This window comes from Pan troglodytes, chromosome 9, assembly GCF_028858775.2.
Source record: "Pan troglodytes isolate AG18354 chromosome 9, NHGRI_mPanTro3-v2.0_pri, whole genome shotgun sequence".
NCBI lineage: Eukaryota > Metazoa > Chordata > Mammalia > Primates > Hominidae > Pan > Pan troglodytes.
Genome location: NC_072407.2, coordinates 83,361,817 through 83,385,628, shown reverse-complemented (window position 1 = coordinate 83,385,628; position 23,812 = coordinate 83,361,817). Strand labels below are relative to the sequence as shown.

At 36.5% G+C, this 23,812-nt stretch overlaps 1 protein-coding gene and 1 long non-coding RNA gene across 5 annotated transcripts in view; one reads left to right on the top strand and one right to left on the bottom strand.

The window, feature by feature from the left end:
* TENM4 (teneurin transmembrane protein 4) overlaps positions 1-23,812 on the top strand; it is a 3,006,191-nt gene that overhangs the window by 298,523 nt on the left and 2,683,856 nt on the right. The gene's annotated exons all lie outside the window — the stretch shown is intronic.
* Positions 16,055-22,751, bottom strand: LOC107967177 (uncharacterized). 2 transcript variants are annotated; one of them, XR_008538103.2, is made up of 4 exons: positions 22,666-22,751; positions 21,197-21,315; positions 20,745-20,780; positions 16,055-16,284 (listed from the first exon to the last, which is right to left on the bottom strand). It is a non-coding gene; the product is annotated as an uncharacterized LOC107967177 (long non-coding RNA). The 2 variants fall into 2 exon arrangements; XR_001707468.3 differs by lacking the exon at positions 16,055-16,284 and having other exon boundaries at positions 20,686-20,780; positions 22,666-22,748.

Sequence of the window (23,812 nt, the reverse complement as noted above, 5' to 3'; positions counted from 1 at the left end):
TTCTGCAGAATTATTATTATTCTGTATAGCAGTATTCTGTGGAAGTGCTTCAGAATAGTTAATTAAACTTTTATTTTGAAATATTGTCTTTTTTTTTTTTTTTTTTTGAGACAGAGTCTTGCTCTGTCGCCCAGGCTGGAGTGCAGTGGCGCAATCTTGGCTCATTGCAACCTCCACCTTCCGGTTTCAAGCAATTCTCCTGCCTCAGCCTCCTGAGTAGCTGTTATTATTGGCACTGGCCACCGCACCCAGCTAATTTTTGTATTTTTAGTAGAAATGGGATTTCACCATATTGGCAAGGCTGGTGTCAAACTCCTGACCTTGTGATCCACTCGCCTTGGCCTCCCAAAGTGCTGAGATTACAGGTGTGAGACACCATGCCCAGCCGTCTATTTTTAAAACTATTGTTAAAAACACCACCATATTCAAATGAGTCAGGCAAGTTTTGGGGAAAACTGGGAATATTTTTTCTGCATTCAAGATACATTTGCTATTCCCTTAAAAGTGTAATTAATTGGAAAGTTTGAAAATATGTATAAGTCTTTTAAACAAACTCAGCCTGCACAAGTCCTCCTACATGAAGTTTAAAAACAAGGTCAATATTATAGCATCCGTACAATGCCCCCACATCTCAGGTTAAATTATGAACAAGGAAATTGATCCCTTTAGGATATAATAATCAGTTTTACAGTGAGAAATGCATAATATTTGATATGATCATACCATATTTTAGGGAGTTCTAGTATAAGATGTAAATTTCGACTGGGCATAGTGGCTTATGCCTATAATCCCAGCATTTGGAGAGGCCTAGACAGGAAGATTGCTTGATGCCAAGAGTTGGAAACCAGCCTGGCCAACAGAATAAGACCTCATCTCAACAAAAAATCTTTAAAAATTAGCTGGGCATGGTGGCATGCACCTCTACTCCCAGCTACTTGGGAGGCTGAGGTGGAAGGATCACTTGAGCCGTTCGTTCCACTGCACTCCAGCCTGGGCAACAAAGTGAGACCCTGTCACAAAAAAGAAACAAAATAATAAAATATTTAAGATGTAAATTTTGATTATTCTTTTTCCAACCTTAACATTTATAAGTAAATCATAGCCTTTCCACTTGCAATCACAATTTCCTACTACTCGCAATTCAAGGTTTTGAATGAGCACAGTTCAATTGTATGTGGTGTTTACAAGGTAACCTATTTTACTAAAAAGGCTTTTTCACTCAAAATTCTGGGTAAATATAAATTTTCTAAAATAATATAAAACAAAAATGATTTTGATGTGGAAACTAATATTTTTGAAAATGTCATTTATCACTCCTGAGTTCATCAAAAAGTCTCATTACTATTATTGTGTGGTTTTATAATAAAAAGTTTGTTAATATTAACATATTAAGTAAATGTATACTTTTTTTTTTTTTTTTTTGAGATGGAGTCTAACTCTTTTGCCGAGGCTGGAGTGCAGTGGCACAATCTCAGCTCACTGCAACCTCCACCACCTCCTGGGTTCAAGCGATTCTCCTGCCTCAGCCTCCCAAGTAGCTGGGGTTATAGGCCCCCACCACCACGCCTGGCTAATTTTTGTATTTGTAGTAGAGATGGGGTTTCACCATGTTTGCCAGGCTAGTCTTGAACTCCTGACCTCAAGTGATCTGCCTGCTTTGGCCTCCCAAAGTTCTGGAATTACAGGCATGAGCCACCATGCCTGGTTGATGCCACTTTAAATATTATGTTTCTATACGAACTTTCAGTGGAAAATGTTCTGTTCCAATAAAAGTTGAAAACCACTGGCATAAAATAAAATAAATTTTAAAAAATTTCATGTCACATAAAGTCTTTAAAATATTTTAGTGATTGCATACTATTCCATTGAATTAAATTACTATCATGTATATAATCATTTTTGTATTATTATGTAGGTAGTTTGTCTTCTATTTTTGCCATTACAAAGAATGATCAAACAGCAAATTATTTTCAAATTTTGTAAGACATTTTATTGAACTTTCCATGAGACTACTTTCATGATAACCTCTACTACATATAATCTCTTACATATAAAATTTTCTGTTACAATATTATCTTGAGCGTGATCTGAACAATTGTCGTACTGAAAATGTAAACATTATATATGTTGTTTTCATTTGCATTTTTAAGAATTATTATGGGTGTCGCTTTTACTTCCTCATGTGTGACTTGTTCATTCAGGCTCTTGAACAATGCTTGAAAGTTTCTTCTTAGTTTACACATACCTATGTACAGACATAGCCTTGCGTTTTGTACTCTATGTAGTTATCAGGGATACAATTATCAATGAGGCATGGGTTATCCCAATGTATGACCACAGTGTTTTATTTGTCATTCAGGCAAATATTTTTACTTAGTTTGTTTGAATATAATTTTACCTGCAATCCATTAGAAGATACAACAAATCTTGTTTCAAATGTGTTAAGTTCATTCATTCATTTGAATTTTTTCCACTGTTTTCATCCTTAACGGGATATCCACATGCAAAAGAATGAAATTGGACCTTTATCTTACACCATACACAAAAGCAACTCAATATGACTTAAATGTAAGACTTAAAACTGTAAAACTTCTAGAAGAAAACAAAGGCAAAAAGTTACATGAAACTGATTTTGGCAATGATTTCATGGATATGAAATCTAAAACACAGAAAACAGAAGTAAAAATAGACAAATTTGGACTGTATCAAATGAAAAAGCTTCTGCACAGCAAAAGAAACAATCAGTAGAAGCTGAGTGCGGTAGCTCACGCCTGTAATGCCAGCACTTTGGAAGGCCGAGATGGGTGGATCGCCTGAGGTCAGGAGATCAAGACCAGCCTGGCCAACATGGCAAAACTCCATCTCTACTAAAAGTACAAAAATTAGCTGGGTGTGGTGGCATGTGCCTGTAATTCCAGTTACTGGGAGGCTGAGGCAGGAGAATCACTTGAACCCGGGAGGCGGAGTTTGCAGTGAGCCAAGATCATGCCACTGCACTCCAGCCTGGGCAGCAGAGTGAGATTCCATCTCAAAAAAAAACAAAACAACAACAACAAAAAAAACATCAGTAGAGTGAAAGTCAGCCTATAAAATGAAAGACAATATTTGCAAAACATATATCATATGAAGGGTTAATATCCAAAATATGTAAGGAACTCCTACAATTCAATAGCAAAAAACTATTAACCCAATTAAAATATGAGCTAAAAAACTGAATAAACATTTCTCCAAAGAAGACATAGGAATGGCCAAGAAGTACATGAAAATATCCTCAACATAGCTAATCATCAGGGAAATGCAAATCAAAAGTGCAATGAAATAATACCACCTTTCACCTGTTGAGATTGCTATTATTAAAAAGCAAAAGACAAGTATCAGTGACGATGTGGAGAAATTGGAATCATTTCACATTGTTGGTAGAAATGCAAAATGGTAAAGCCATTAAGGAAGACAATATGGAAACTTCTCTAAAAATTAAAAACAGGACTACAATAGGATCCAACAATCCAATTTCTGGGTATTTATCCAAAATAATCGAAATCAGGATCTCAAAGAGATATTGGTGCTGCCATGTTCATTGCAGCACTATTCACAATAGCGTGGATGTGAAAAGAACATGAACATCCATCGACAGAAGAATGGATTGTAAAATGTAGTATATCATACACTGGAATATAATTCAGCATTAAACAAGAATGAAATGCTAAAATATGGGACAACATGGGTGAACCTTGAGGACATTTTGCTAAATGAAATAAGCTAATCACAGGACAAATACTACGTGATTCCGCTTACATGGGGAATCTAAAATAGTCAAGCTTATAAAAGCAAAGAAAAGAATGGTGGTTGTCAGGGGCTGGAAAGAGAGAAATGGGGAGTTTCCTATCAATGAGTATAAAATTTCAGTTATGAAAGATAAATAGGATCTAGAGCTTTGCTGTGCTATAGTACATTGTGCTATAGATAACAATAATGCATCGTAGACTTAAAAATCTGTTAACAGGATAGACTTCATGTTAAGTGTTCTTACCACAATTAAATAAATGAATAAATAAATAAAAACAAAGGAAGCACTTTCATTACAAGATAAATTTAAATTTATTCTATTTTCAAAAGGTTTCCATTTTATACCTAATTTTCTTAAGAAATAATTTGAATGTATATAATAAATGAAGACTATAAGGTTAACTTTTGAAAGTTATCTGTACGTAGGACAGTTATGACTGATTTTCCCTTTATGTCTATACTTTTCTTTATATTACCATTTCTTTGCTTTAGAACACTAAAAAAAAAAATACAGAAATGAAATTCCAACTCTCCCCAATGTGTGGTATATATGCTTTCAAAATTTTTCTGTGAATACACACTGTAGTATTTATAACATTCTGCAACTAACTTTTTTAAAATAAGCAAACAAAAACTCCATCAAATTGTAAACATTTTTATGTCAGTTAATACACCTACACCTACATCATTCTTTTCTGCAAGAGCTCTGCATTTCAATACTTAAATAAAATTTACTTACTAATTTTTATGTGAAAAGTATTTCCTTTTTTCCTTTAAATTTGTACTGTCGGCCGGTCACAGTGGCTCACGCCTGTAATCCCACTACTTTGGGAGGCCGAGGCAGGCGGATCACCTGAGGTCAGGAGTTCGAGAACAGCCTGACCAACATGAAGAAACCTCATCTCTACTAAAAATACAAAAAATTAGCCAGGTGTGATGGCACATACCTGTAACCCCAGCCACTTGGGAGGCTGAGGTAGGAGAATTGCTTGAACCTGGGAGGTGGAAGTTGCAGTGAGCCGAGATCGCACTACTGCACTCCAGCCTGGGCAACAAGAGCGAAACTCCATCTCAAAAAAAAAAAAAAAAGAAATCTGTATTGTCTAGTACAGTAGTCCATAGCCCCATGGAATTTTTTAAAATTTAAATTTAAGTTAATTGAAATTATATTAAAAATACAACTCCTCAATTATACTAGTTACATTTTTAAGTGTCCCATTAGCTACATGTGGATAGTGGCTACCATATTAGGAGTCCAGTTTATAAAGCAGTCCATCTTCCACAGAAAGTTCTATTGGACTTCATGGGGAACAGGGTGGGATTTAACTAGCTCAAAGTCACAAATGTAGTTCTTTAGGTAATAAGCTTGATAAAATTGAGCTTGGAGTTTCCCCGAGGCTGCGCTGTGGAGGGTGCCTTTTGCCTCGAATTTTTATCCTCTGTTCTCCTCTGCTCTGTCCCATAGATCTGACTTCATCTTCTTTTTAACAATTAGAGTTTTAAAAAACATTTTATTTTATTGATTAATCAATTTGTTACTTTCCCATACTTATGAAAAATACATATCCAAGTTATTACACAGGAAAAATATTACATATATGGTAATATGTTTTCTATAAGATAATTTTAAAAAATAAGTTGGTGCTGAATTTTTTTTTCTTTCAAAACACTATCCCCAAATTGTGGGTTTTCAATAGGCCTCTGCTCTTTTATGTCCACCAATTAACATGATTGATTATTTAAGAGAAAACTAAAAGCATGAGATTCTAGTAGTTTTTTGTTTTCATAGAATCTAACCTATTCCCTATATGTAAGTTATCTTGGGATTACAGTATATTTCTAAGGTCTCTAAAACTATGCCTTGATTGAGTACGTATGGTTTATCTCTATTCCAAAGCTGAGAATGAGATGTCTTCAGCGTTTGTAAAGGTTCAAAATACAAACTAAGGGAGAAAATGGAACCAGCCCTGGCCATATATAAATTGATAAACAGATGACACAGAGAGCCAGCCTACCATGTCTATCATATGGGTGGGAAACAGAGAAATGCCCAGGTGTCTGATCCTTTCACCCACAGCAAAGGCATAACCAGCTACCTGCTGTCTCCTCCTTGGATTAATACTCTGTTCTTTGGGGGCTATTAACAAGATAATGAGGGAAGGAAGGTAGAGGAAATTTGTGCTTTCAATAAAGATTGTTCAATTACAGTCTCGAGGATCACAAGGACTCTTCATAGGGTCAAGGAAATCCTATGTTTTTCTAACTACATATCTATGTGCAGCCAGATTTTTTCATATACTTTAATTCCGCCATTAAAAAATACATATAGTAAAACAATGAAAGCCATTCTTCCCAATGCAGAAGAAGATATGAGAACAAATTGCCTTCCATTAGACAAGCCACTAAAAGGATTTATAGAAATATACAGTGCTACTCTCCTCACTAAATATTTTTCGCTTTAAATATTATTTTTCATAAAAATAAAGTATGTCAATATCTAAAGGGTATAATATTGCAAATTTTAAATGAAATAATTACCTTAAAAATCAGTTTTAGTTTCTGATATGGTAAACATTGATAGATATAACCTACTCACATTAAAAATAAAAAGCTATTTGTGGTCTGAAATAATCTATAGATGTAAAGGAGTCTTGACAGACAAATGTTTGACACCATTTGGAAAAAATACACCCTAACCACCAAGTAGTTATAATTTAAAAAATACAATTAGAAATTCTTTAACAACAACAACAACAACAAAAAAACAGAGTATCGTTTTATCAAGCAGGCTGGAGAGCAGTGGCAGGATAATAATTTACTGCAGCCTCAAACCCCTGGGCTCAAATGATCCTCCCACCTCAGCCTCTCCAGTAGTTAGGGCCAAGGGTTTAGGCCACCACACCTGGCTCAGTTATTTTATTTTTATCTTTTGGTAAAAACAGAGTCTTGGTATGTTGCCCGGACTGTACAATTGGCAATTCTTAACATTCCCTAGACTGATTAACTGTGATCTATGTCAGGCACTAAATTGTACAGTTTTCAGTCTTATCACACCTGCACACAATCCCCATGATTTAGGAGAATGGCATCATCCCCACTGTACCAATAGAGAAAAGAGAAAATTTACTACGAGCATAAGCAAACCCTCAAGACCATTTAGCTTTTATGATGCCGAGTTACAATCAATAACAACTAGAACTGACTCCAACTCAAACTAATTTCTTGTTAGAAAAGTAAATGAATTGAGTAATTAAAAGAAGAACTAAGGTTAAAACAAAAAATCAAAGAAACTGTTCCAACATCAACGGGGAGCTCCGCAGACTAAAACATGGTTACAGCAAATCTGGTAGTCCTGAGGGCAATTAAACATGTCTATTTGGATAGAATGTATTTTTATTTTTGGTTTTGGTTGCTTTCTCTCCCTCTTATACCTAGTAGAAGACACTGAATTTGTGTCTTTTCATAGGAATGCATGTCTGTGTTTCCTATGAGCTATTATTTTTGCCTGCAGTGCTAGCAGAGGTATTGGCTATGAAGACAGAGTTTGCCTTTCTTCACTGTGGCCTCTCTCTGGGTAGTTGAGGACCAGATAATTCCATCTCCACAGCTACTGCCTCTGTCTTTATGAATCACAAAGATACAGAGTAACCAAACCCTCCAGTCCTGTCACACTTTGCTCTTCTACTTTAGAAAAGCTGTTTATGTGATTTCAGATTCAGAAGGTACTTTTCGAGCATACTAGGCCTTGACTTTTAGGCAGCACAAAGCTCTTCTCATTGGCGGAAAATTCTATACCCAATTACAGTTAACTGGCTTAAGGGAGGAAACATATATTTATCTTACCGTCTCAGCTGTAAGGAGAAAAGTTTGGAAATGGCATGAGAAACATCTTTCATGCACATTCTACCTTCTAGGCACTGCATCTGATTTCTTGGTGAATGCTGTCACTCAGGTTGATAACAGGAATTTCTAAAATGGCAACTTTTCGTGAGGGTTAGCTGTTCAGCTTTTATAGAGCATATAATGATTCTTAGACTCTGGCAATATACCTTCATTCAGGGAGAGAGGAGAGAGAGAGATGTATGTGCTTCAAAGCTGTACAGCAAGACAACAATCTAAAGCTGTTTTATTAATAATTAAAATGATAAAAATCTATCATAGAATTGGCAGAGAAATCCACTATCTTGGTTCAGTCAATTTCAGTATTACTGTTTAAAGCTAGAGCTGAAAATGACTCAGTATTAGCCATCTGTGTTGCTGAGTGTGTGGGAGCTCAGTCTGTAAGACAGGCAGCCCTGGGTTTAAATCCCAGCTCTGCCCCTTTGGTATTTGTGCTTCTTTTCCTCATCTGTAAAACAATAATAATAATATTAATGGTTAGTGGACACTTTATGTTTTGTGCTTTTTAGTGAGATAATCTATGAAAATGAGCTTGGATGACTGCTTTTTTCCCTCTAGCTCTCAGGCGTAAGTAAAAAGAGTGCATTTGGGGACTACAAAGATATGTGTTCAAAGGAGGTCATGGTAACTTACATTCAGGAAGCAAGGTATGTTTGGGTTTAAGGTAGCTTAGGATAGACTAGAATGTGCAGTAAGGTCCTAGCTAAATAAGAAGACAACTAAAGGGATTAATTTGTCTTCAGAGGCAGCTAGCTAGGGATCTAAACTCTGAAAATAACACTGTCATACAAACAGAATTAGTAGTAGCAGTATTACTGTTCTATTAGTATTTAATCTAAAATGCAGATCTAAGAAGAAACTTTCCTGCTGGGCCTTTCAACAGGTTCTTGTCTCCTAGAGGTGGAAGTCCAAGGTGCTTAACAAGACATAAGGTCCTCCACCACCAGGTCATCCCTTATCTCTTCAGACAGATGTCCCATCACTGCCTCCATCACACTTTATGCCCCAGCAACAAAGAAACACTTGACGTTTGCCTTTTCTGTGTGCCTCCTTAATGACTGTTCATTCTGTACCCCACACCTCCACCTCCCCTCTAGCCTGCTATTCACTATAGCTCCTGTCTTCCTCACACTCATTTTCGAGACTCCCTTCAAACAACCCCTTTCTAGGAATCTTCCCTGTAGTCTATCTAGCGCTAGATTGGATTTAGTGTCTCTTCTCTCTCTTCCTAAAGTACTCCCTTATTCATTTCCTGCACTGCTTAACAATCATCAGCTTGTTACCTGTTGCTCTCAGTAGAACATGAATGCCCTAAGGGGAGGGATCAGGTCTCCTTTCCCTTTTCAGTTCAATAGCCCTTCTCGGAATCCCCGTATTTTAGATAGGTAAGTGCTCACCGGCATTTTCCCATACAGGAACAGCCGTTTCTAAGACAGCCTTGAAGAGGTGTATCAGCTTTCTCTAGATGTCATTCCAGATGCAAGGCAAGAGCAAAGGTTGGATAAGACACCCTACACCTCAAGGCAGTCAGTCTAAGAAGTAAAGATGCCTGTTGACAAGGCATTTTGTCTGGAATTAGCTTAGGAGGAATTAAATAACAAGACAAGGCAATTGGAGGGTACAAAGTACGTAGAGCTTCAGGACGTATTGCAGTTTGTTTGCTATAAATGAGAGAACAGATTTTGTAGTTAAACCTATATATTTCAATCCCATTGCTTCTGCTGAGTTGTAGAGCCTCTCAATGACTTCACCTCTGTGTTCCCCAAACTCATCATTTTGAAAGGGAAGATATAGTATTTGCTTGCAGAGTTTTTGTGAGGTTAAACTAAGTTTCACTAGTAAAGGGCATAATAGATATTCAATAATTCATATTTTGTTATCATCATCGATAGCTGATCAGCAAAAGAGAAAAAAAACTAAACTATCTTGGGAGGATAGTCCCTGCCTCCTTTACCCCAGCTACCTACCTAGTTCCAATATCAAACACCTCCTTAAATTCTTTTCCTTAAGGAAATTTTAAAACACATGCAACTTCAATTTTATAATGAATGTCATTTAAGGGCCTATGTTTTTAATTAAATGAGCTTGTATTCAGTCTAAGTGCATTTGCCAAGTGTTTATATTAAATTTATTTATTTCTCACAAGTGTAAAAATTTAATATTAAAACTCTACTTGCATTTTTATAGGTAGTTTGAGCAATATTGAAACCTGAGTTTGAAAAGGTCCAGATGGTTTGAATTTTATTGAAACCTGAGTTTGAAACAGCCCAGATGCTTAAGGAAAAATTTTAGATAAGCATTGAACCCATTTTGGAAAGTGTTAGTATGCTACCCACACGGAACCTTCCCTGGAGTTCCATAACTCCTCATCACAGGTTTGTCTTTACCCAAGCCTTGCGCTCATCTTTTCTGATAGTGTACCAAATAGATAAGTCAGCCGTGAGGCATGCACTCTCAAAATGCCTTTATCTGGCCTCCAAACTCTTAATGCTCACATGTTATCCTGGCAATGTCAGTGAATGCATATTTGTTGCATTCTTACTGTATGCAAGGCACTAGGCTAAGTTTGAAGGAGCTCTACAGTCTCCTGCCTCCTGGTCCCTTACCCAGCAGCCTGTGCTCTAGTCAACAGCTCATGGCTCCAACCATTAGTACTACCACCATTGCTGTGACTACTGCACATGTTTAACGTTTTAACTACCCCTTTGTAAGATACCCCCAACTTTGAATTTTAGTTGCCTGGTTTCCCTAAGTTTCAGTTTCCCCACCACAAAAATCAATACAAGAATAATATCTACCTATTAGAGTTATTTTGAGGATCAAATGAGGTAATATAAGGCAAGTTCTTAGTACAAGCCCTCGCACATGCAAATCCTGATGAATAAAACATATGTATTATTTTAAAGATGAACAAGCCAAGTCTCAAAGAGATTATTTTCCACGTGTGGCCAAGAGAGTAACAGAAATAAAGACTAGAGCTCAGGCTAACATATAAAGGACCAGGAGGTGGGAGACTTTGGAGCTTCTTCAAACTCAGCCTAATGACTTGCATAGGCTAAGAATGTAACAAATATGCCTTCACTGATATTACCAGGATAATGTGTGGGCCATTAAAAGTTTGGAGGCCAGATATAGGCATTTTTATGGAGTACATGCCTCATAGGTGACTTATCTATTCAGGACACTATCAGAGAAGATAGGCTTGGGTAAAGATAATATAAAGACAAACCTGTGATGAGGAGTCCATTCTGTTTGATGTAAAAGCATGTTCTCTCTCCTCTGACTCCCTTGTAGGTTCAGTTCCAAGATTATGAACCTGCTCTTGCTAGAGTCTATCCGGTCTTATGCTTTGCCCTTTCCCTAAATGAATTAAACTAAAAATTTGATTTTTTGATGATTTTTTTTCTGTCTCACAGTAGGAGCTTGGTCATGAACTAAAGAGAGGACTATCCAGATCCCTCTCCAGTGCCAGAAGCTACAAATGCACCAGCAGAGTTCTGGGCTGTGACAGAACCATATTGGAAATTCAGTGATCCTCCAGCTCTCCCTATGCTGCTTTAGTCCTGGCTAAGTCTCATTCTCTTGCCCAAGTATACAGACCTTTAACCCTCTGTCATCTGATCTCAATTTTCTGAGAGTTGTTTTACCCAAACTTTGGAAGCCTACAAGATTTTCAGCCCAGATAACACACTTTTCCTCCCTAAAACAACAGTGGAATTTGGGGGGGATTTTACAAGTAATCCATAGGGGATGATTCCAAAATCCCTGGGTTCTCCAAGGTTTCTGGAAAACAAACAGACAAACAAAAAAAAAATATTTCATTTAGCAAGCATAGAAAATGTCTGTTTTACTCATCAAATAGAAAACACAGAGCCAACCCTGCAAAAAGAAAATTTGGCTTTGAAAATGTGAGTTCCTTCCTAAAACCTGCTTTAATTAGAACAAGAGAGAAAAGAAAGAAAGAAAAGGACAGAAAGCTATTTAAAAGAAAACTTGTTTCTGAAAAGGGTTACTGGCTTTTGTACAAAACTCCTTTGTGTCACTGCTTTCTCCCTAGTGTGAGAATGAATCTAAAAATAGGGGCTCTAGTTTTTATTAACTGGACAGCTACTGTGTGTCCTGCTGGGGTGGGATTTTTTTTTTTGATTATTGATTCTAAGAGTAGGCTTATGTACCTCTGTCCACCCCAGGGAGGTGAAATGACTCAGTGTTCCCAATTACCTGCCTAATCTCAGAAGTACATTGTTAGTTTTTTTCTCTTTTCACAGGATTGCCTTCTATGTAAAATATCACATACACACATACACACACACCTTCTTCCTAAAAAAAAAAAGCCAGTCCATTGCATTTTAAAATAAACCTGTCTTATCTTCCTGAATACATTGCAAAGTCAATAGCAAAGGAAGATTCATCCTTGAAGGTGACCTGTCTAGTGTTCAACATAGACTGAGAAACTGAAGCCACCCATATGGTATCCTTTTCCAGTGGACACCCCTATTCCAGGAAGCCTGTGTGAGGCCGGGAGTGAACACAGACTAAAAATTTAAGTAATAAATACAAATTAAATATTAAATTAAAAAGTTAAATTTCTGGGGTCCCTGGTACAGTGACTCATGCCTGTAATCCCAGCACTTTGGGAGGCTAAGATGGGAGAATCCCCTAAAACCAGGAGTTTGAGGTTAGCCTGAGCAACAAACCAAGGGCCCCATCTCTAAAAATAAAAATAAAAAATAAATTAGCCAGCTATGATGGTATATGCCTGCAGTCCCAGCTACTTGGGATGCTGAGGTGGGAGCATAGCTTGAGCACAGGAGGTCAAGGCCACAATGAGCCATGATCATGCCACTCCACAGAGTCCCTATCTCAAAGAAAAAAAAATGAATACATGGAAGCACATCTCCCCATGCACATTCACTCCAAAACTCTGCATGGCACACAAGCAGGTGCATGTCTGTTTACTCAGTACTTGTCCTTCCCTTTGAGTGCAGAGACGATGGCATATTCAAATTCGTGTTCTTACCTTGCCTGGGGTACATTACTTGCTCAATAAATGCTTTGTGGATTGAGTTGGCTCTATCAAAAATTTAAAAACTGACTTTGGGGAACAAACAAAAACTGTAGTCAATTTCAATTCAGCCAGTTACATGGACACACTTAAGTAAGGCCTCAGCATGACTGCAGAAAGACTCAGCGACCAAAAACAGAATCTATTCTAGCAATGCAGAAGACTATCTTTAGTCTTTTCTTTCTTTTCTTATTTTAGGAAAGATAACCATAATGGGAATTTTAAACCATCTGCTGGACTGTAAAATGTAAGGAAAGGGAACACATCCCAGGTGATGAGGAGTATTCAGCACATGAATATGGTCTCACAAATTAACCCAAGCCTGGTCAATTACAACCTCATTCCTTCCTTCATGGGTCCTTAGATAAGCTATTAATCAGTATTTATTATTTGCCAGCCACTTTGCTAGATTCAGACAATTCAGGGATAAGTGAAGCAAAGACATCATTCTTAATGAGGGTAATACTGACCTATAATTCAACAAATAAAATGCTAAGTGAGATAAAAGAGACATACACAGGATACCTCACTCATTCTGGAGGCCAAGGAGATAATGCTTCAGCATTAAAGGATAAATGCAGAAGAAAATGGCAAGCAGTGAGATGTGAGTACTATATGTATGTGGGAAAGGGAATATGGTGTTATAATGGGATGCAACTGACACAAAATGACAAATTTAGGAGAAAAATTAATGTAGAATAATGTATTCTATGTCTAACAAGAAGAATCCAGGTGTGAAAGGGTCTCTGCAGACTATCCTAAGCCCATCAGGTCAGTGCCCCAACAATGTCTTCTGGGCTCCAGAGCGCTGTTCACTGAACAATCCATTTGATATTGGCTGCAGTCATTTTGCAAAGTCACATTTCATTAACCCAGATTTTAAAATGCTGGAAGAGAATTTAGAAATAGTCATTTTGCATAGGCCTCTTGATAATGGGTTCCATCATGCCATTACCTCCCAGATCACCCTGCTATCAAGGTGACATCTCCTTTAACACTGGTACCACGTGGAGCATCAGCTCATCTGTGGATCTGAAAGTCATTACTTAGGAAATGTAGTTGCATCAAAAATGTACGAGGTTTGCTGAATGCTAGGCTATGGACAATCCCAAACAAATGGGTATTATTTTACAGTATTATAATAATGTACTACAAGGGTTTGTTGACATCCTCACATATACATGCTTCAGGAAGGCCAATCTTTTTAGTTGAATAAAGTAGAAGATTAATATTTGATCTATAACATCATAAGAATGATAAATGAAAAACTGAAGTTTGAATTCTATTTGTGTCTTCCAAAAGTCCATGCCCTTTTCACCAAGCTAACTTTCTTAAAAGTGCATTTACATTAGGGTAAAATAGCCTATCTATTTCTGATAATTTATGCATAAATGTGAGCCACTGAAATTATTTTCAAAGTGTTTAAAAGGAGTGTCTACACTTCGCCTCCTTATCCTTCCACAAAAGTCTTGGTAAAACTCACAAATTCCTCCATTTATTATGTAGGCCTTCCCTGCAAATATGCATTAGGTAAAATGCACAGATATTTATAGTCCTCAGAAGTGAAGGAGCCAGCCCTTCAGAGGCCCCCAGCTTAATGGGGGAAATAGTGAACAAATAAGACTTCGCTTAAGACCATAATAAAATAGACTAAGTGCTATCCTTTGTAAATGCACATGAACTTATGTTATGCACAACAGAAAATTCTGCCTGAAAGCTTAAGAGAAAGTTCCATAGCAGAAAGAGTGATATTACAAGGCCTTGGGGGTGTACAGAACCTTGCCAAGAGAGAGCTGAGATGGTATTTCTGGCCAGATAAAACAGAAAAGACAAGGAAGTAAGAGTAGCATTAATATGGGGCAAAGATTTTGAAGGAGTTTTATACTAAAATATTGGTGGAAACAAAGTTCATATTTTTACTTGTAAAGAACTTACTTCCATTTCATAGATCTCCACAGAACGTACCATTTGTCACACAGGAATATAGTGATGGATGTGACTGTGTGTTTTTCTCAGGTTGTGAGTTCCTGTAATGCAGGAGCTCTGCCACTTCTCACTGCCGCTAGCATCTCACTCAGTTTCTAAGCTGTGTCGAATGCTCAATAAATATCATTGACTGAAAGAATCAATTTATCAGTAAATAATGGACTTGGTTCATAGACCATTGCTTATATAGCTCTTTCCCTCACTGGACTGAAGACATCTTGCAAGGAGGAATAATTCTGGCATTGCTTATGCAATTTTTTAAGTAAATATTCTTAGAATGCACATGGATTTTTCAAAGAATTCGGACAACGAATCCTAAATTTTAAAAAAAATGAAGTGCTATCAATTACTTAAGCTCTTTGCTTTTCTCTTGGGAAGCTGCCAACTTGTAGAACTGCCTTTACCCTCAAGTGCTCACTTAGGGAAAAGAAGGGATAATGGCAGGATTGTGTTTTCAGTAGCTAAGTTTATATATAGAAGGTTCTGACCAAAGTATGTCAAACAAAACTGCTGCTCAATTAAAAAGCATAAGAATATTCGCTGCACCAAAACCAAAATTACTTCAAACTGAGGAAGGAAAGTGGAGGCAACTGACATCACCAAGTTCGACTATTACGATTCCAAAAATTCACTGCTATGTAGGTCCCATCAGTTACCTTTTTGCAGAAGAGTTCAGATTCCAGACTTGAAGTGGCCAAGAGAAGATAAATGCTGTGGCCCAGATGACACATCCCCTGAGTGGCAGAAGTGGTTGTGATTCAGATCAGATCTACTCATTCACTTGAAAGTCTGTACTCTTTCCCACAGTTCAAGAAGAGGAGGGGCTGCCAGTAGAGGAAAGTATGACAGATATCACAGCATCCTTTTGGACTTGTCCCATTTTGAAGAATCACTGCTGTGGGTGGTTTGAGATGAAAGGTTCTGCTTGTATATGGTCTGTAAGGTTCCGGTCTCAGAAATGCATAACATCTTTTAGTAGATTAGCAAAAATGCTCCATTGTGGATTGATCCAACTGAGTACTACCTGGCAAGATTTTGATCCCTATTTCTCCCTGCTCTGCTGGTGCACCTTTGGGCAGAGCACTGTCTGAGTATCCACAAGTGGCAGCCCTTGGAGAGATTTTTGTTAGAAATATCAATTCTCCATCTGCTCTCAGTAGTTTATGGTCAAGTGGATTTTACCACCAACTGTTGACAGGCATGCTAAACATTATGTAACCTCCAATCCAGCTACCAGTCATGGAAGTTTCAAATGATGGCTTCTCGTAGAAGAATATCCAACTTTGTTCAGCAAATAACATGCTGTAGAAATATACGTATTTTTAAACCAGGTAGTGTTTTTATTCACCCAAGAATTGAACCATACAAATTCTCTTGGCAAAGAATTATATTGATACATGGAGTCATTGCATCATAAACCAGCTATAAAGATGGTGATTGTAAAGTCCTCCATTGTGATCACAGTGTTTGATGGTGTGGAGAATGGAGAAGCTTTTTTTTTTTTTGGACCACTCAGCCTCTGCACTGTGTTCTTCTTCCCACTCCAACTGCAATAGAATGCAATAAAATGTTCAAAATGCTACAGTTTTAGTATAGCCACAGTTGCCTACCTAGGGTCTTGCAGAATATAGGGAAAGTCCATTGATCTGTTTAAAAAAAGAAAAAATAATCCTCAATTTATTTTTCTTGCCTCCACATTTTTCTCAAAGGCTTGCCAGTGGCTTCCCTCTTCCCTCTTTTGCCATACTCACATCTAATTCTGGCTTCTGGGGTTGCAGAGAGGAGCTTTCTTTCCCATCAATCCTTATACCTTCTTTTTATGCTATTTCAGAGTCATATCTGGTCCTCTGCTTAGCTGTCCACTCTGTAGGTCACGCCTAATTACCATGATGCCACATGTATTTTGTATCTAAACACAATTTCTAGTTTAGTTGGGTAATCTAATTGTGTCGAACCCAAGTTTCTAAATAGCCAATTACTTAGAAATGAAATAACACTGATTTTCTGTTATTCGGGGACTCCCTAGGAATCTAAAGTCTTTCACTTTCTGCCTGTCATTATACTTCCACTATTTTGCAATAATCAAGAGTATCATACTCAGAGGCAGAACTACAGTATGCACTCTTATCTGTGTTGTCTCAGAAATGGTGACAAGCAACCCATCCGTAAAGAGTTCATTTGGGGAACCTTTGCTCCTTGATTGAATGGAGATTTATTTGGTCCATGCAGATGGGAGACGAGATTTTTTCCTTAATATCAAATCCACCACAGATAAATTGTGTCTGATTTGTGAAGGGTTGCAAACAGCAGATTTGAGATTTTATGTTTTCTGTGATATTTTTCAGCAAAGCAGATAAAATGCACTTCACAGAGTCCTCCCTCAACAATTAGTGCCATTAACGCCTTCAGCAAGCATATGGTCACAGTGGAGAGGAAATTAGCCCCATGCCACATTTTCATTGCTGTTTGTATACTTCTGGACACAGTTCATTAGTGCGCTTTTCCTTCAAATCTATCTCCCTTAAAGAGATTGTGTGGTGTGTTATCTTAATAGTCAATTATTTAGCATCCCCCAGCGACTACCTTTCCAAGGATGATTGCGCTCTTGTTTACTTCTCCTCCAGCACCTCCAATTTACAATCATCACAGACTGGATATTCCTCCCTAGATGTGCTACTGGCCTCTCCTCCTCAGCCTATCTAATGCAGAACTCCTATTTAATAGAAACATATCACAAAATGTGTTTTTACTGTATTTTCAGAGACAACTTCACAATGAAGCTAATGAAGCATATGTCTCTAGACCCCTCACTTTCAGGGGTCCCTTTCAAGGCCTTGATGTTCACATGGCTTTTTTTTTTTTTTAAGATCACAAAAAAAGGATAGTTTAACAGCAGTCTCCTGGGTTAGCTTTCTCTTTCCCCTCCAAGATTCTTTCTGTTGTATTTTCTCTATTGGCAGAGGGTGTTGGAATTGCCAAGGGCAATTTGGGGATCTGGCTAAGAACAGTTAGGGCTCCATTTAGTTTGTGTATAGTGAGATGTATTTATGTAGTGCAGTCATATCAATGTAGAGGTAAAATTATTGGTATCTATCCCAGTGTCAGCAAAGCTCCCCACAATACCAGGAATACTGCTACTGTCTCCTGGGCTGACTCGAAGGCAAAGAAATGAAAGTTATAATGCTCAAAGAACACTATGCAACCCACAAGCAGAAATATGTAGGAAATGGAAGAGACAGAAGATTCAAAATTACAGAGTCAGCAGTTAAGTTTTGAAAATTTCTTTGAGGCTTTACAAATCATGTATGAAAAGAAAGTTGGTATTTTCCAAAACTGGACAAAAGTCATGATATTTATATGGCAATTCCAATGGCGAGATATATGACAAAAATTAAAATTAAACTATATGAGTAATAAAAATATAATAAATTGAGAGATTACTCAATTATATATTTTCAATATAAATTTAATAAAATTGTTATATAAATAGTTAATAAAAAACAAACTAAAAACAATAAAGAAACAGTATTATATATAGTATTTGTGGATTCTATGATACTTCTGGTATTATTCAGCACCAAACTTAATTTGTTGTTATAAAACTGATTGATTTTTAAAACCTAAATTAACATTTATTTTCAAGACAATTTTATGTACATCATTTTTATTCTTTCCTTTACAGAAGGCCAGATCTCTAAAAACTGTTTTTTAAGACCTACAAACTTGCATCTACCCGTATTGTAGAATTATGGTTCTTAGTACCTAAGTTGTTTTTGTTTTCAGTCTTTAAAATGTTCCAGGGTTGTTCTATGAGTCTTTTTAATCTTCAGTACTGAATGGCTACATATCTGCAAGGCAGATATTTTTGTTTGCGTACAAGTTAACACGTCATCTTCTGTTTCTCCCTTTGCTTCTGCACACAATACTTCTAAAATAATAATAATTCATATATGTGTCATTATATATGTGTCATTGTGTCATATATGTGTCATTGTTATTAGTCTGCATTTGGATTTATGGAACATATGCCAAGTCATTAAAATCCCAGTTGCTTGGAAACTATAAACATCTATAAATGTATAAATGTGTATATATTTATAAATATCTATAAACTATAAATATCTATACCCTTTCTCACTGCCACTATCTTGTATCCATTGCTCATTTAATCACATCTGGATTATTTTGAAAACCTACTAATGGAACTCTCTGTCATTCGTTTTTCCTTTAAATTTGATTCATCTCATTTTTGTGTTAAAATCCTTGTTTTCAAATTGCCTACTGCTTGCAGTCAATGTTCTGTAGCATGGCATGTGAGACTTTAATCAAACTTATATTTGCCTGTGATCCCCAAGACCCCACCCAGAAATCCTCTCATTTCCCTCTTGGGGACTCACCCATTCTCAATGTAGCCTGAGCCCTCCCCGGTTCCTATGTTTCATTTTTCCCTCTGCACATGTCCTTCCTCTCTGATATATCCAAACCCAAATTAAAATGACCCTTCTTTCACAATTCCTACACAACCCACCCCCTTGACTTTTCAGACTTTTGTATTAGGAAGTGATTTATTCTCCTATCAAACCCCATAGCCCTTTTTCCTGTGCTTTGCTTATAAAGCTTAGCATGTTTTGCTGTTTATAATTATTATTTGCACTCACAATTGGTTTCTATTTTTGGATTTTGAATTTCTATATGGTAGAGCTGGTAATCATCACATTGCCTATTTTTGTGCTAATTGTAGATGTCCAGCAATTATTTTCAGAGGGAATGCATACTACTTCTTAATTAATTGGCTATATTCTCTATAACAACTTAGTGTGGAAATCAGCAAATAATAGTATCCTCCTTGGATGCCACAGGAAGAGGCTTTTTAATGAAAATATGAGAAAATGTTGTTATAAAACTGGTTTTCTAACAATATTTGAACATATATCCAGTGTGTTTCTATTTAAATTACTGTATAAAATGATTCAGCTTACATAAAACTTTTTAATCTAGTATCTCATTTGAGCCTTCAAGAAGCCTAAGTACAAAATGTAATTTCCTATTTTATACCTGGGATGTTAAGAGATATTTACAAAATAAAACAAATATTAAGAATCAGAGAGGGGCCCAAAGGTCCATATTCTAGCATCAAATCCAGGTTTCCTTCTACTCACCATGCTTGCTATTATCCTCAGAATTCTCTCTGTGCCATTTTCAGGTAAATCTATTCTTCCTTTCTATTTCCCTTTCCTTCATTTTTCTAAACATGTTTCTAATTCATCATCGTTTACAAAGTGCTATGATTTATTTCATCTAATCTCCAGGATGACTCTATGGGATGATATGCTGTGATGAGATGACAGAGTCTTTGTGATTTTAAGAAACTTGATCAGAAAGTTATTAAAACGTGACTGAGAAAAATTGTAATCCCTCCTTGGATTTGGATCTCTTAACTATAAATAGAAGGCTGCTTCTAACAAATTATTTGTCACTTCTAAGATCTTATTAAGGTGGAAGAAATGAGTCTGTTATCCATTTTTCAGCAAGTATTTATGGTCTACCATAAACATGACATTGTGATGAATGTGTAGTTTACACAGATGTAGGTTCAGAAACCTCAAAACTGTTCTTTGGAAATGGAAGTGAGATCAAGAGAAAAGAATGTCCAAATAAGTAAAATATAGAATTAAAATCAGAAATTAGTCATAGACAAAATAGAAATTTAAATATAATTTAATATAGTAATGGGATCCAATATATATCAGTAAATTTGAAAGACTACAAGAAATGAATAAATTTCCCCCAAATATATAAAATATTAAAACTGGCACAAATGTAAATACAAAACCTGAATAAACCAATAAACATTAAAGGCTGAAAATTTCATCAAACATATTAACTACTCTCACCCAAAAGAAAAAAGTATTAGTTTCAGTAACATCAGATAAGAATCCTACCAAAAATTTTTAGAGAGATAATTTTATACATATGTTTCCATGTGTAAATATTAAGGAAATCTTACTAATTTATTTCATGAAGTCAGCATGGAACCTTGGTTCTGTAAGACAAAAAAGACAGTATGAGAAAAATATAGTCTAATTTTGTTTCACTCTTATACGACTAAATCTGTGTATAAAAATTAGTTTTTCTTCAGAAATGCAAGAAATGTTATTTTTAATATCACAAAATCTATCAACATGATTAACCATTTAGCTAAAATAGAAAAATTACATAAATATACAATATATGTAGCAATAGCATTTGATGAAGTTTATTATTTATATTAAAAGTGCTTTTACTTTCAAGAATAGGATGTAGGCTGGGCACAGTGGCACATGCCTGTAATCTCAGCACTTTGGGAGGCCGAGGCAGGCAGATCACTTGAGCCCAGTAGTACCAGACCAGCCTGGCCAAAATGGCAAAACCCTGTCTCTGTTAAAAATACACAAATTAGCCAGTTGTGATGGCACGCACCTGTAATCTTAGCTACTCAGGAGGCTGAGGCATGAGAATCCCTTGAAACAGAGGTAAAGGTTGAAGTAAGCCAAGATCATGCCACCACACTCCTCCAGCCTGGGTGACAGAGCGAGACCCTGTCTCAAAAAAAAAAAAAAAAAAAAAAAAAAAAGATTGTAACTTCTTTAACTCGATCAAGGTATTATACCAAAACCACACACTAAATATCAAATTCAATTCAATTGACAACTTTTGTTAGCTTAAGGTTATGAAGGAGAGAAGATTGCTCTCACTGCTACCAAAAGTTCTTGCTACTGTAATAAGAAAAGAAAAAGGTATGAAGGGATAAGAATAAGAAATAAAGATGTACACTCTATTGCAGATAATATTTCATTTATTAAAAAACCAACAGAATCTACTTATAAACCATTAAAATGAATAAGAGGATTAAGCAAGATATTCAAATACTGGATAACCAAAAATCAATGTTTTCCTCCTCACCAGATATAAACAATTTGAAAAAGATGAAAGGGAGGAAAAGAATACTATTTATAATACCAACAAAACTGTAAATTAGTAAAGAGTTGTCCCAGTCAAGGTTGCATATTTGAGGTAATAGTTAGATGAAAGTAATCTAGGTGCTCTGTCCTAGGGAAATGAGTATGGAAGAAGTTTACTGTACTATATTGCAGTGAGAAAAAAAAAACTAGCAAGACAAATAGTAACATTCATCGAGACAAACATGAGAAAAAAGAATGAGATGTGTGGCAAAAGCTGTTTATGAAATGAAAAAAAAAAGTATCCTAAACAAATTAATCCAAGTATATATATTAAGCAGTTACCTATGGTGCAAACAATAGGAATGGGTATAAGGATCAGGGATGACAGGAAAAGAACTTAATAAACTATAATATACTAATTAAATAAACTTCTGTAAATGAGTGCTCATAGAGGGCTACAGAATTTCATGATTAAGTTAATTCACTGTATCAGAATTTCAAACCAAAAGGAAAACAAAAATTCTTCAAAAGTCTCCCTCGATGTTAATGATTAAAACTCAATAAAGAACATCACAGACCCTCAAATACAACCATCATTTTGTTTAACAGATGAGTGGATTTAACCCCAGAGGGATTCAATCAACTGTCAAGGCCATGCATCATTAATGTTTGTTCTTCCAGTTCCCAGTTCAATGCTCTCTTCTCTGCACTGTGTGACATTTCTTCATGAGAAAGTTGTGTTTTCTTATAGCCTTTCTATGAATTTTCCATCTCATGGTACCCTCAATGAACTTATACATTTACATTTCACCTTCACTACATAATATGGTCCCCACCAGAGATGGATGAGTTAGCTGATTCCTTCATTGTGCTGGGCGGGATTCAATTAAGAAAGTTTAATTTTTTTAAATGGCTGAAACAAAAAGAATGCCTAAGCAAGCATTTGAAAGAATATATTATCTGATGAAAAATAAATGTTTTAGTTACCGTGAGAAAACATTTTAAAAGGTCCATTTTCAAGGAACGATAAATCTAAGTACTGGCAGTCAGCCTACAAAAGTAATAAACCGCACAGCTCATGCACCTAAAATGTCACAATGAGCAAACAGAATGCAGAGTAGGGGTCAGCCCATAAAAGAGAAGAAGTTTCGTTATTGGAACGTCAAACCTTAAGCGGGGAAGGGGACAGGGTATACAAAACCTTGTAAGAGGGATAATGAAACTTAGGTGACGTCCGGGAAGATTGTAACCCCATAGTACTTGACCAATGAGGAACTGGGGAATGGACTTGCGTGCTAGGAGATAAATTACCTGTTGTGACTGTCCTGGGTGTGCCTGTTCACCAGACACCTGATCTTGCAAGACTGTTTTTTAAAAATCTCACTTTCGCTGTTCTTCATGCCTCTAAGTCCATTCTTTGGATTTGGATGGGTGAGTGTGTTTTCCACAGTTACATAGAAGGGGGGGAAAAGTTTTGTATTCTTTTTCAAGTTGAGGCTCTTGGGGAAGTGGTTTTAGTCTGTGCAGGCCCTTGGCCACCCAAGCCCACTTGCCCTTGAGTTGGTTTACTTTTTAACCCTTCATGTGCCTCAAGGCCAATAGTTGGGACACCGATTACTCTAGTTACCCATTACAGCTTCTGTAATGTTCAGTTTTATGTGTTAACTTGGCGGCGCCACAGGGTGGTATTTGGTCCAGCATTACTCTAAGTAATTCTATGAGGGTGTTTTTGGACAAGTTTAACATTTAAGTTGATGAACTGAGTAAAACAGATGGCTCTCCTTAATGCAGATAGGCCTCATTTAATCACTGGAAGGCCTGATGGCTGCCTCTCCTCCAAATAAGGAATTCCTCCTGTCAAATTGACTTTGAACTGGGGCATCGTTCTTTTTCTGCTGCCAGATCTTTCATGGGTCTTGAGCCTGCCTACATTTGTAGCTAAACTATCAGATATCCCGGGTCTCCAGATAGCTGACTATAGATCTTAGAACTTGTTAGCCTCTATAATTGTGTGAGCCAATTTCTGATGTAATATGTATAAAATATTACATATAGTAATTATATTTTTATACGTATACACTGACACACACAATCCTATTGGTTCTGTTTTTTCTAGCGAACCCTGACTAATGCA